We start from the raw sequence: 11,186 nt of genomic DNA on the forward strand, positions 1-11,186 counted from the left end.
TTATACCTCATCTTGTGACCTGCAGAAATCAGCCCAGCATTTCAAGCAATACAGCAAAAACTGCTCCAGAAAAACTGTTCATTCTAAACCTTTTGTTTGTTCAACTGAATGTAAATGAACCGAATTTATGATCCTTAACAGTAACTTTCAAACCCACACAGCTAGATTATTAATCCAGCTTTGATTTTAGAAGTTTTACAATTTACAAAACAATTTAATTCTAGAGGTGCTTGATTTAGGCTTTTTACCGATTTTCGATATTATTTTCTCTTAATCTGATACATGGTGTGTCTCCCTATCATAAAAAATTCAATTCTCTACAAAATGACAACTACTACATTTTAAGTTAACAAGAAAAGCGCCATATTTATTTAGTCTCCAACAGCAGCTGAATCTCATTCCCCCTCAGCGTGACGCTAAGATGTGTTTATTAGGTGGTAATGCATTTTTTTCTGTTTCTGTATATTGCAGCTATGGTGGTAAAACATTTATAAAGATCTTCAGATAAGAAAAACAAGCCTTGGGTGAAGATTCCTGGTTTTGTTAAAGTTGTTTGTTTGCTGTTAGCTACACATAGCTACGCGCTGTGTGGACAGTGGACGTTCTCTACGCAGGGCAAATTTGTGATTCACAGGTTGTGCCAAATAAACTGAAAACTCCTAAAACCTTTAACTGATATCTATCTTATTTTGACATTTTAAGAGGGAGGAGAGTTAGCTGATTAGTTAGTTTGATGTATAATACATGAATGGCATGTAAAAGTTGAGTCACTGACAGCCTAAAACCGATACCAACATTAAATTGTAATGCTGATATCAGCCGATATTAATGTTACACCAATAACACACACATCCCTATTAAAATGCTGTTGTCAGTAAAACTTGCTTTTACTTAGTGATCAATAACATCATAAACAATCCTGCCATGTTTGTTTATGGTAATTCAGTTATTTTATCTGTGAAAATAATAAAATAACGGAGTAAATATAGCAATGTACTTTTAGTCTGTTGTTGGAATACGCTAACACTTTAACAACACAATGTAACTCCAAGTCAGTCACCCTTCTGGGAACTCTCCACGTAAGGTTGGTTTATGCTTGACGCGTCCGCAAGGTCCGCATGGCAAAATTGCGTCATTTTAACAACCACACCCCTCCACCGCGTCTCCGCACGGCCCAAAATTTCCGCAACGCACACCTAGGAAAATTTCTAACCACGCGGACGGTTGGACGTGGAAAAACATGGCGGACCGGCAAGAACTAGTATGGCAGAGGTTCGTAAATACAGACATTTGTATGATTCAGCTCTCAGAGATCACCGTGATCAACATGTTGTTAATAATTCTTGGAGAGAAATAGCTCGCACTGTCGGAAAAGACGAGGACGCTGTTAAAAATGCTGGAATGCCATGTTGTAAACAGTAATTTCTACTTCTACTATGGTGTAGTGTTGGATGCATGCCGTAGAGCTCCATGCTGCCCCCTACAGTTTGGGAGAATATTGGCTCACCGCAGAGACGAGCCGCATGAACCATAAACGCTGCGAGTTGTGAAGCGCGTTCCATCCGTGAGCCGCATCACCAAGCGGAAAGTAAATGCGTCAAGCATAAACCAAGCTGGAGGCAACACTGATTCTGTTCCACATGCTGCTGTGCAAATGTAGACAACTGGTGGAAACTATAGGCAATTAGCAAGAGATCCTCAATAAAGGAGTGGTTCTGCAGGTGCTGACCACAGACCACTTCTCGGTTCCTCTGTTTTCTGGCTGTTTTGGTCACTTTTGATTGTAGGTGCTTTCACTCTAGTGTTAGCATGAGATGGAGTTTACAACCCACACAAGTGGCTCAGCCAGTGCAGCTCATCCAGGATGGCCCATCATCATCATCATCATCATCATCATCATCATCGTTTAGTTATTTGTAGAACACCTTTTTACCACCAGCCAAGGTGGCCCAAAGCGATGTACGCTCGAGCCAAAAAAGATAAAAACACATCAAAACCAAATTCAAACAGATAAAACCATTAAGTAATGAAATAACATAAATAAAATAAAGGGCCACTGTGTTACAAAGTTGTCCATTAAAACAATAAGAATCCAAATCTAGAAACAGAGGCCTGAATCAATCTGGTGACAGAGCTCGAAAATGCTAAACCAAGTTAGATTTAAAACTCTGCACATCAGTGTGAGCTGTGGCAAGAAGGTTTGCTGTGTCTGTCAGCATAGCGTCCAGAGCATGGAGGAGCTACCAGCAGACAGGCAAATACATCAGATGTGGAGGAGGCTGTAGGAGGACAACAACCCAGCAGCAGGACCGCTACCTCCGCCTTTGTGCAAGGAGGAACAGGTGGAACACTGCAAGAGTCCTGCAAAACAAACTCCAGCAGGTCACAAATGTGCAAGTGTCTGCTCAAATGGTCAGAGAGAGGATCCATGAGGGTATGTGACACTGGCGTCCTGTGTTCTTCAAAGATGAAAGCAGATTCACACTGAGAGTTTGGAGACGTTGTGGAGAACGTCCTGCTGCCTGCAACATCCTCCAACATGACTCGTTTGATAGTAGGTCAGTAATAGTATGGGGTAGCATTTCTTTGGGGGGTCCCTCAACCCTCCATGTGCTCTCCAGAGGTAGCCTGACTGCATTAGGTAACTAGATGAGACCTTCAGACCCTTTGTGAGACCGTGTGTTGGTGCGGTTGGTCCTGGGTTCCTCCTAATGCAAGGTGATGCTAGCCCTCATGTGGCTGGAGTGTGTCAGCAGTTCCTGCAAGACGAAGGCTTTACTGACGTGAATCTAACTGAGCACATCTGAGACGTTATGTCTCGCTCCAGTCACCAACGCCACGCTGCCCCACAGACTGTGCAGGAGCTGGAGGATGCTTTAGTCCAGGTCTGGGAGAGATCCTTAGACCACCTACCACCTCATCTGGAGCATGCCCAGGTGTTGTAGAGAGGTCAAACAGGCACGTGGAGGCCACTTGCACTACTGAGCATCATTTAGACTTGTTTTAAGGACATTGCATCAGAGCTGGACCAGCCTGCAGTGTTTTTACACTTTAATGTTGATAGTGACTCCAAATCCAGGGTTGATAAATTTGATTTCATTGATGATTTTGTGTGATTTTGTTGTCAGGACATTCAACTATGTAAAGAACAAAGTATTTATTAAGAATAATTCAATCATTCAGATCTCGGATGTCTTATTTTTGTGTTCCCTTTATTATTTTAGCAGTGTATGATGTCGGGGCTAAACTTTATCCCCTTACCACATCTAGATTTAAAGTATATTCTCAAAACAACATTATAGACACACTGATTAAATAAGAAAAATTAACTCCATGTTTTAGACGTGTAAACAAATGGACACTGCAGGATGCTGTGACTCACCCTCCCATTCCCCATCCTGCTGCCCCAAACAGTCACAAGAATCTGAATCACAGAATATTCTTTACCTCTCAGTACACCGATGTACTTCTGAAGATGTATTCCAACAGACCTGCTAATTTAGTAAACAGGCTGTTAAATATGAGCTGTTCTAGAAAAAAGGGGCTAAAACATCATCAAACCGAGGTGATTTTATAAGAACTGGTTTATTTTGTGGTAAGTGCTGGTGTTTTATCCCCATTAGTGAAAGGAAACAACTGCATTGTGATGAGTCAGGTGTTTGGGAGAGGAAAACTTTAAATGAAAAGGTTTTGAAATCCTTTTTACTCCCAGTTTGTATTAAATGTGTGCATCCATGTGGAAGCAGCTGATTCCTGTCCGATCAATAGAAGCCTGCAGGGGCACAACTGGGATCAGTGAGAACAGACAGCTGTTTTTATGATTACGCTACTGTCACTGATGCTGCAACAACTTTTACCCCTCTGATGAGTTGATCGCTGCAAAAAAAATCCCCCTTAACTCATCAATAAGGCTTCCTTTATGGCTCCCTTTATTTTAGCAAAATATTTCTGCTAACTTCTAACTCACTTTTTAAGTCCTGTTTGATCCATTTTGCTCCACGGTTCCTTTTCTTTGATCCAAATCACTGGGATTCATGGTAACATTCTGAGAAAAAGTTATTGTCTCACGTTTCTGTCACCTTGCCTAGCCATTAAACGATGGAGGCAGCACACAGGTCAGCGTTTTATCGAACCACATGAACAATGACACAGGTTAATGAATACACACATGTCCCATCAAGTTAAAATGTTACATCTGCTCAGTTTGCCGAAGAACAAACTCTACACGGATGAATTCCAGTCTGTTTGTCAATAAGATGCAAGATTGTGTTCATTAATGATCATTCAAATGATGTAACGGTGATACAACAGGCAGACATTTTCAGGGAAGTATGTACAGTAGCACGTTGAATTTGGATTTTATTTTCTCATCAGTGTGCACGAATGCAGGAAGAAGAGATCTGTCGGAGATGCATTTTCACAGCATGAAACATAAGTGAAGGACTGCAGAACGAGCGTCTGTCTGCAGCGCTCAGGAAGGAGGACATCATGGCTTGTTTATGGCACATTGTCAGATGTTGTTTTCATGTTCCTGTGAATGCCAGAAGATGTTTGAACAAATCAACAGAAATGATGAAAAGGAGAAAAATAATGCACAAGTCTTTTTACCTGGAAATGTTATTTTTGCAAAGAATGTGAATGTTTATGTTCATGGTTGGTTGTGCATCTTTGCTGCAAGACGTTTGAACAAACCAAGTCTGTAATCAACATGTGTCCTGTTAAGGTTTGATACTAAATTCAGATTTTTTTGCACCTGCTGACTCAGATTTTGCCAGTTTTCTATCAATTAATGGATTACTGTATTTTTCTGATTTACTTCCACAATTAGACCGTTTCATTCTACAATAGGGGATTTCTGCTTGAGGAAGCAGATATACAACTGCACTATTAGGTTGGTTTATGCTTGACGTGCCCGCGAGGTCCGCGCGGCGAAAATGCATCATTTTAACAACCACTCCCCTCCACCGCGCCTCCGCACGGCCCAAAATTTCCGCAACGCGCACCTAGGAAAATTTCTAATCACCGGACGGTCGGACATGGACAAACATGGCGGACCGGCAGTAACTAGTATGGCAGAGGTTTGTAAATACAGACATTTGTATGATTCAGCTCTCAGAGATCACCGTGATCAACAAGTTGTTAATAATTCTTGGAGAGAAATCGCTCGCACTGTCGGAAAAGACGAGGATGCTGTTAAAAATGCTGAAATGCCATGTTGTAAACAGTCATTTCTACTTCTACTATGGTGTAGTGTTGGATGCATGCCGTAGAGCTCCATGCTGCCCCGTTCAGTTTGGGAGAATATTGGCTCACCGCAGAGACGAGCCGCATGAACCATAAACACTGCAAGTTGTGAAGCACGTTCCAGCCGCGAGCCGCATCACCAAGCGGAAAGTGAATTCGTCAAGCATAAACCAAGCTTTAGTTGCCCTCCTCCGAAGTCCCCTCTTAATCGTCCTCCTCCAGGGTCCCCATACCCCAGACTTCCATGTTCCCGTCTCTGTCTCCCCGTCCCTGGCCTCCCAGAGTCACTCCCTGGTTTTCCTAGTTGTCTTTGGATTAGTCCTCCTCACCCATCTGGTTATTAGTGGTTTATTTTTGCCCTCTGTCTTTTAGGTTTAGTTAGATCCATGTTTTATGTTAACGTTTATCTGCCCTCCTGCCAAGCTCTTTCCCTGCCCATTTAGTTAATTGATTCCACCAGTTTCTCCTCAGCTCACACTCCTCACACCTGTCACCTGTTTCCCTGATTACCTCCCTCTGTCTTTATAAGCCTTGTCTTGTCACTCTGTGGTTGTTGGTTCATTGTCTTAGGTCAGCGTTCTCCAGTCTCCAGTCTCCAGTCTCCAGGTCTCTGCTCAGAAGTTGAGCTTTTGTTTTTTTTTTTTTTTGGGCTGAGTTTAGTTATTAGGTTTCGACTTTCTCCCCCTGGATTTTTGGTCATATTCCTAAATAAAGGATTTTACTTTTTCAACCGCTCCTGCCTGTGTGTGTTCTGGATTTTCTGCACCTTGGGTCCAAACCTCCTGCTCTCAACGTGACACCTTCTTAGTGTTCTACAAGGTGCTTCACAACACAGTCAGTCACATGATAAATGACCTGCACTTGTATAGCACCTCTCTGAGTAAGGACTCAAAAGCGCTTTACACTACAGTGTATCATTCATCCATTCACACACTGGTGGAGATGAGAGGCGAGGCTGCCGAGTACAGGCGCCACCGGACCCTCCGACCACCACCAGCAGGCAAGGTGGGTTAAGTGTCTTGCCCAAGGACACAACAGCAGAATTCTCTGTCCGGAGCCGGGATCGAACCTGCAACCTTCCGATTACTGAACAACCCGCTCAACCTGTTGAGCTACTGTTGTCCAAAAACATGCTGGTGGGGATGAGCTATATAGCCACAGCTGCCCTGGGCCGCAATGACAGAGGCGAGGCCTGCCATATACTGGCGCCACCGGACCCTCCGACCACCACCAGCAGGCAAGGTGGGTTAAGTGTCTTGCCCAAAGACACAACAGCAGCATTCTCTAATCAAACCTGCAAACTTCCGATTAAACGGTTCTACCTTCGGAGCTACTGCTGTCCCTGAATACATCCCAGTTTTTATTTTAAAATAAGCTGCTCTGTAAGGAACACTCTCACATTCTGGATTCTGTCTGTGGGGATTAGCGCTCTTTCATATATAAAGAGCGTTGGGTTGGCCGTTGAGTGAAAAGCTTTTCTCACAGCCAACTCAACAGCGCCACATGGGGTTAAAATGTGCTTTTTTAATAGCAAAACTGGCAATAACACCAAAACATCAACTACGTCAATCATGATATAATTGGAAGGGAAGAAAAGTCCCACCTGTGGGGGAACATTGTGTGAAACGGCTCATAAACAGACTGTGTGAAACCGTTCTGCCAGCTTCTATTTTCAGGTCCAAGATGAAGCTGTGAAAGTTTAGATGTAGAAAAATGTCTCCACACATGTTGAAGAAAGGTTGTATCCACAGCCAACAACAGCACACTTCAGCTTGTTTTCCTGTTTAATTGTGTGATTTGCTAAAAAGCTGACCTCAGAGTTGCAGGAAAATAAACGGCTATGATCCGACACCTGTGTTGGGTTTCCCTGTAACTGCCTGTCACTCTTGTCAGCTGTGTGTCACTGTGACTGGTGACGGTGACAGCCGTGTCAAGCAAGTATTACAAAGAGCTGATACTGTCCCCGAGGACAACAGTCTGTGTCTGCTGCTGTCTCCTCCCTCTCAGAAGGTCAGTAGTAGTTTTTTTTATTCATCCCGTAACAAAGAGAAGCTTTGATCTTTCTGATATTAGAGTCATTATTTCATTTGTGTCTATGTTGTTTTTCTCTCCTTTATCTCATCAACTCCACTCATCTCCATCCCTTTTCCTTTGAGTTTTCCAGAACCTCCACATGCATTTCCTCCCATGCACGCGCATTCAGTGGTGTCCCTGAAACTGGGTTATGTGTAACTTCGAATAGCCTTGCTTTGACAATAGGGAGAGCCCAGGGTTCATCCTCCCCTCTGTGCACCCATCCGCCACTCCTCAGATGTAAAGAAAACATACACGTCGGTATCCACACGCACACGTGCAGCTGCATGTGCAGAAATCCCTTTATTATTCGCAGAGGGGGACGCTTCAAGGTCATTGTCCCGTTAAGACTGTGTAACACTAAAGTATACATGAGGGAGCAGAGGCAGAAGTTCTGGGCACCAAATAGACACACTCAGACACCATAACCTAGATGCAAACCATTAAACTCATGTCACACGTGCACACCTAATCCGATTAGTAGGAAACATTAAAAAGGCATGAAACGCTGCTTAATATTAGGTTATTTCATAATCATCCTTATTTACAATGCATGCTGGGAAACGTGAGGTTTTCACAGTTTAGGTCAGGACAGCGTGAGAGAAGGGGAGACCAGGAGGAGAACAAAGGAGCAGACTGGGCAGGGATGACAAAAAATGAAAGGAAAGTTTAAGGAGTGAGAAAATAAAAAAGAGAAAAGGGAATAGTTGGAACTCTAAACAGCCAAATGTCAAAGAAGATTGGGTACAGGAAAAAGAAAAGGTACTCTAAAGGTCACAAGAGACATGTGAGGATGTTTTTATTTTCCTCTCCTCCTCCGTCATCCTTTGTTTAATCTGTACTTTTTTATGCTTTAACCCTCTCACAGCCACATTTATGGGAGCCTGACTCAAACCAGAGTCAGAAACATTTCAGCTTAAATGTCAGCAAAGTCCCTGGAGACGGTTTGGGATCAGTCACACATGAGAGAAACTCTCAGGGGATTTAAACTAATTAGTGAGTCTAAGAAAAAGGAAAATGAATGAATGAATGAATCCTGAAAACTCTTTCACAACAGGCCTGGCTGTTGAATTTACAGCAGATATTAAAAAAATAAAACATCTGCAACACTTCTGGTCAGATGATCAGGTTTCTGGCAGAACGGTGTGTGATGTGAAACTGATATCAGTGTTGAGTCAGGCTGAAAGGATTCCTCATATCATTTCTTTAGTAAAAATGTGTTCCTGATTAAAACAGGCTTCCTTCAGACGCAATGACTTTTTACAATGATAGCAGCAAGAGACAGCATCCTGAATCCTCCTGCAAGAACAGGCAATCATAACGCTGTCATCATTTTTGTAGTTCTACAAGCTTGTCTACACGTGATTATAAAAAACACCGTCTGTAGTAATGATAATTACGTGTTCTTACTGAAGGAGTCGTGAATTGCTGATGCTCTCCACATCCAGCACAATGACCTTAGCATCCCAGATGTACTGAAGAACTCATCGGCCATCAAAGTGACTCAACATCAAAGAAAGATTTCCACAATAAAACAGTTAAAAGTTTTAGGCTTGTTAAAGGAAGTAACTGTTGTAATCAAGCAGGCCGGGTCTCTCATTTAGACTTAGACTTGTTTTTATTGTCTTATTCAACAAACACACCACTGGTGTGTGTGTCAAATGAAACATCAATGCTGGGCTCGCAGTACAAGTACACAAGTACAAGTACACAGTAGTTTCCTGAGTAACATTATGGCTAGACAGACTTTACCCCCTCTAAAGCCAGTGAGTCTGCCATAAATGAACATAATTCATGCACAGAATGGTGACTCATAGCTTTCTAATTTAAAAACTAGTGTTCTGAACAGGGTTTTCTATAATAAACACAATAAAGTTGATTTTTTTTTCTACTGGATGGCAGAAGGGAAAACCACAGCTTTAACAAGTTGAAAACAATAGTATCCAAGTACTCCAAAGAAATATATTTAAAATAAACTCTTGATTACTAAAATACTCAACAACTGCAGCCCTAATCAGGGCTCTAAATTTAGTATCAAATAGGGATGCACCAATTCTGATTGCATTTTATCTTAAAAGCATTAACAGACAGATTCTCTGTGTCTCTGACATCTTTTAAATTAAGATTATGTAAATAGAAACTTCCAGATAGCTTGTGTGAAAAAGTAAGTGTACGGACTGAAAGAATGTCAATTTTAATGTTGCTGCTTTGTTCATGAACAGAAGGGAGAGATGATCTTTGAGATGGTTGGGCCATGAAGCCAATCCTCTTCACAAGACCATGTTAGAGCCTTTAGTGATGACGCTGTCAAATGAACTTCTTTAACCTTTTTCACTTTAGAGCTGTTAAATACATCTGCTGTGAGGTCGTTCAATGAGGTCAAATCTGTTTTTCATAACTTTTACAGAACCCCACTTAACTAAACTGTTTACATATGAGTTTGATGGAAAGTGAAGCATCCTCACCTCCGATTGTATGTCTGCTGCACACAGTAAAAGGCTGGGTGTCTTTTTCATGTCATGTTTCATCAATTATGGAAGCATCAGTTAAAGAACAAGAGCTGTTTCACCCTCAGTATGGAAGCTGCCGCTAATCTGCTTCCTTCTTATGTTTATTTATTTGGCAGACACTTTTATCTAAAGTGACAAACAATTGTGAACCTACAGGGCATGTTGTGATCTGTAGGGGAAACTGGATACGCAGAGGAAACCCACGCATGCATGGGGAGAACATGCAACTCCACGCAGAATAGCCACAACCAAGTTTTGAACCTGCAACCTTTTTGCTGTGAGAACCCAGTGCTAACAACTACTCCACCATGCAGACTTGTGTTTCGTTTCAGAATAAAACTTAAATGTCATGCGACATTTCAGCTCAGGTTGAAAGTGCCTTACTGTGTGTGTGTGTGTGTGTGTGTGTGTGTGTGTGTGTGTGTGTGTGTGTGTGTGTGTGTGTGTGTATGTGTGTGTGTGTGTATGTGTGTGTGTGTGTGTGTGTGTGTGTGTGTGTGTGTGTGTGTGTGTGTGTGTGTGTGTGTGTGTGTGTGTGACTCATGTTGTGAGCACATGTTTGGGTTCAGCTCAGGGAAGAAACCGACAAAAAGGTGAAAGAATCAACTTCTTGCACTCAAAGTTTAAAAAAAATCCTTTCAAAATAAGACAGTTTTTTTTTTCTTGTATGGAGCAGCAACTCACGTGTTAGTGCGCGAGGCAAGCGTGTCACCATAATTTGAAGGTGCTATGGGCTGGGCCAAGTCATCAATCACGCGGATCGAAGGCGCAACTTTAAATCACTATCTGCCGCCGGGAGCGGTGACAGCGGAGCGGGAACCGGCTGCAGAGAGAGGCTGCTGTGGACTCACGGTCATCCATCAACAAGTCCTTACTCATGGACCCGAGCACTGCCAAGTGCGCACAACTTAGAGCCACGCGCACGGAGTGAGCGCTTGAGCAAAGCGGTTGGGGCAGGCTGAACGGTAACACCTGTAACTAAACGGACAGTATGCGTAAAGACCGAACTGCATGAGGGGTGGTGGGGGGTTACTGACCCCACACACACCTGATAGAACCACAACCTGACAGCAGATCCCTGCTGATGCTGATGGAGGATAGCAGAATGACATCATGGGGACTGTCTGTCACATCTGGAGAGGATCACATCTGGCTGATGCTCTAAACTTGCACACACACACACACACACACACACACACACATACAGAGACGAACACACACCTTCTCAGTCCGCTGAGGTCACATTGAGTCCCGTCTGGTCGCTACAGCAGCAAAGCCCGGACCGTGCGAGTTCTTCCTCTCTCCGGTCCGCCTTGGTCCGGTCGCGTGTCCTTACGTGTGATCCAACGGCTCAGAGAG

The 11,186-nt window shown here is 43.0% G+C and overlaps 1 long non-coding RNA gene across 1 annotated transcript in view; it reads right to left on the reverse strand.

Annotated features, from left to right (window-relative positions):
* LOC139063540 (uncharacterized) overlaps positions 1 to 11,186 on the reverse strand; it is a 15,089-nt gene extending 3,903 nt beyond the window's left edge. Inside the window, exon 1 of the long non-coding RNA XR_011516914.1 lies at positions 11,049 to 11,186. This is a non-coding gene — a long non-coding RNA (uncharacterized lncRNA). The remainder of the gene's footprint in view (positions 1 to 11,048) is intronic.

This window comes from Nothobranchius furzeri, chromosome 16 (genome assembly GCF_043380555.1).
Source record: "Nothobranchius furzeri strain GRZ-AD chromosome 16, NfurGRZ-RIMD1, whole genome shotgun sequence".
NCBI classification, from domain to species: domain Eukaryota; kingdom Metazoa; phylum Chordata; class Actinopteri; order Cyprinodontiformes; family Nothobranchiidae; genus Nothobranchius; species Nothobranchius furzeri.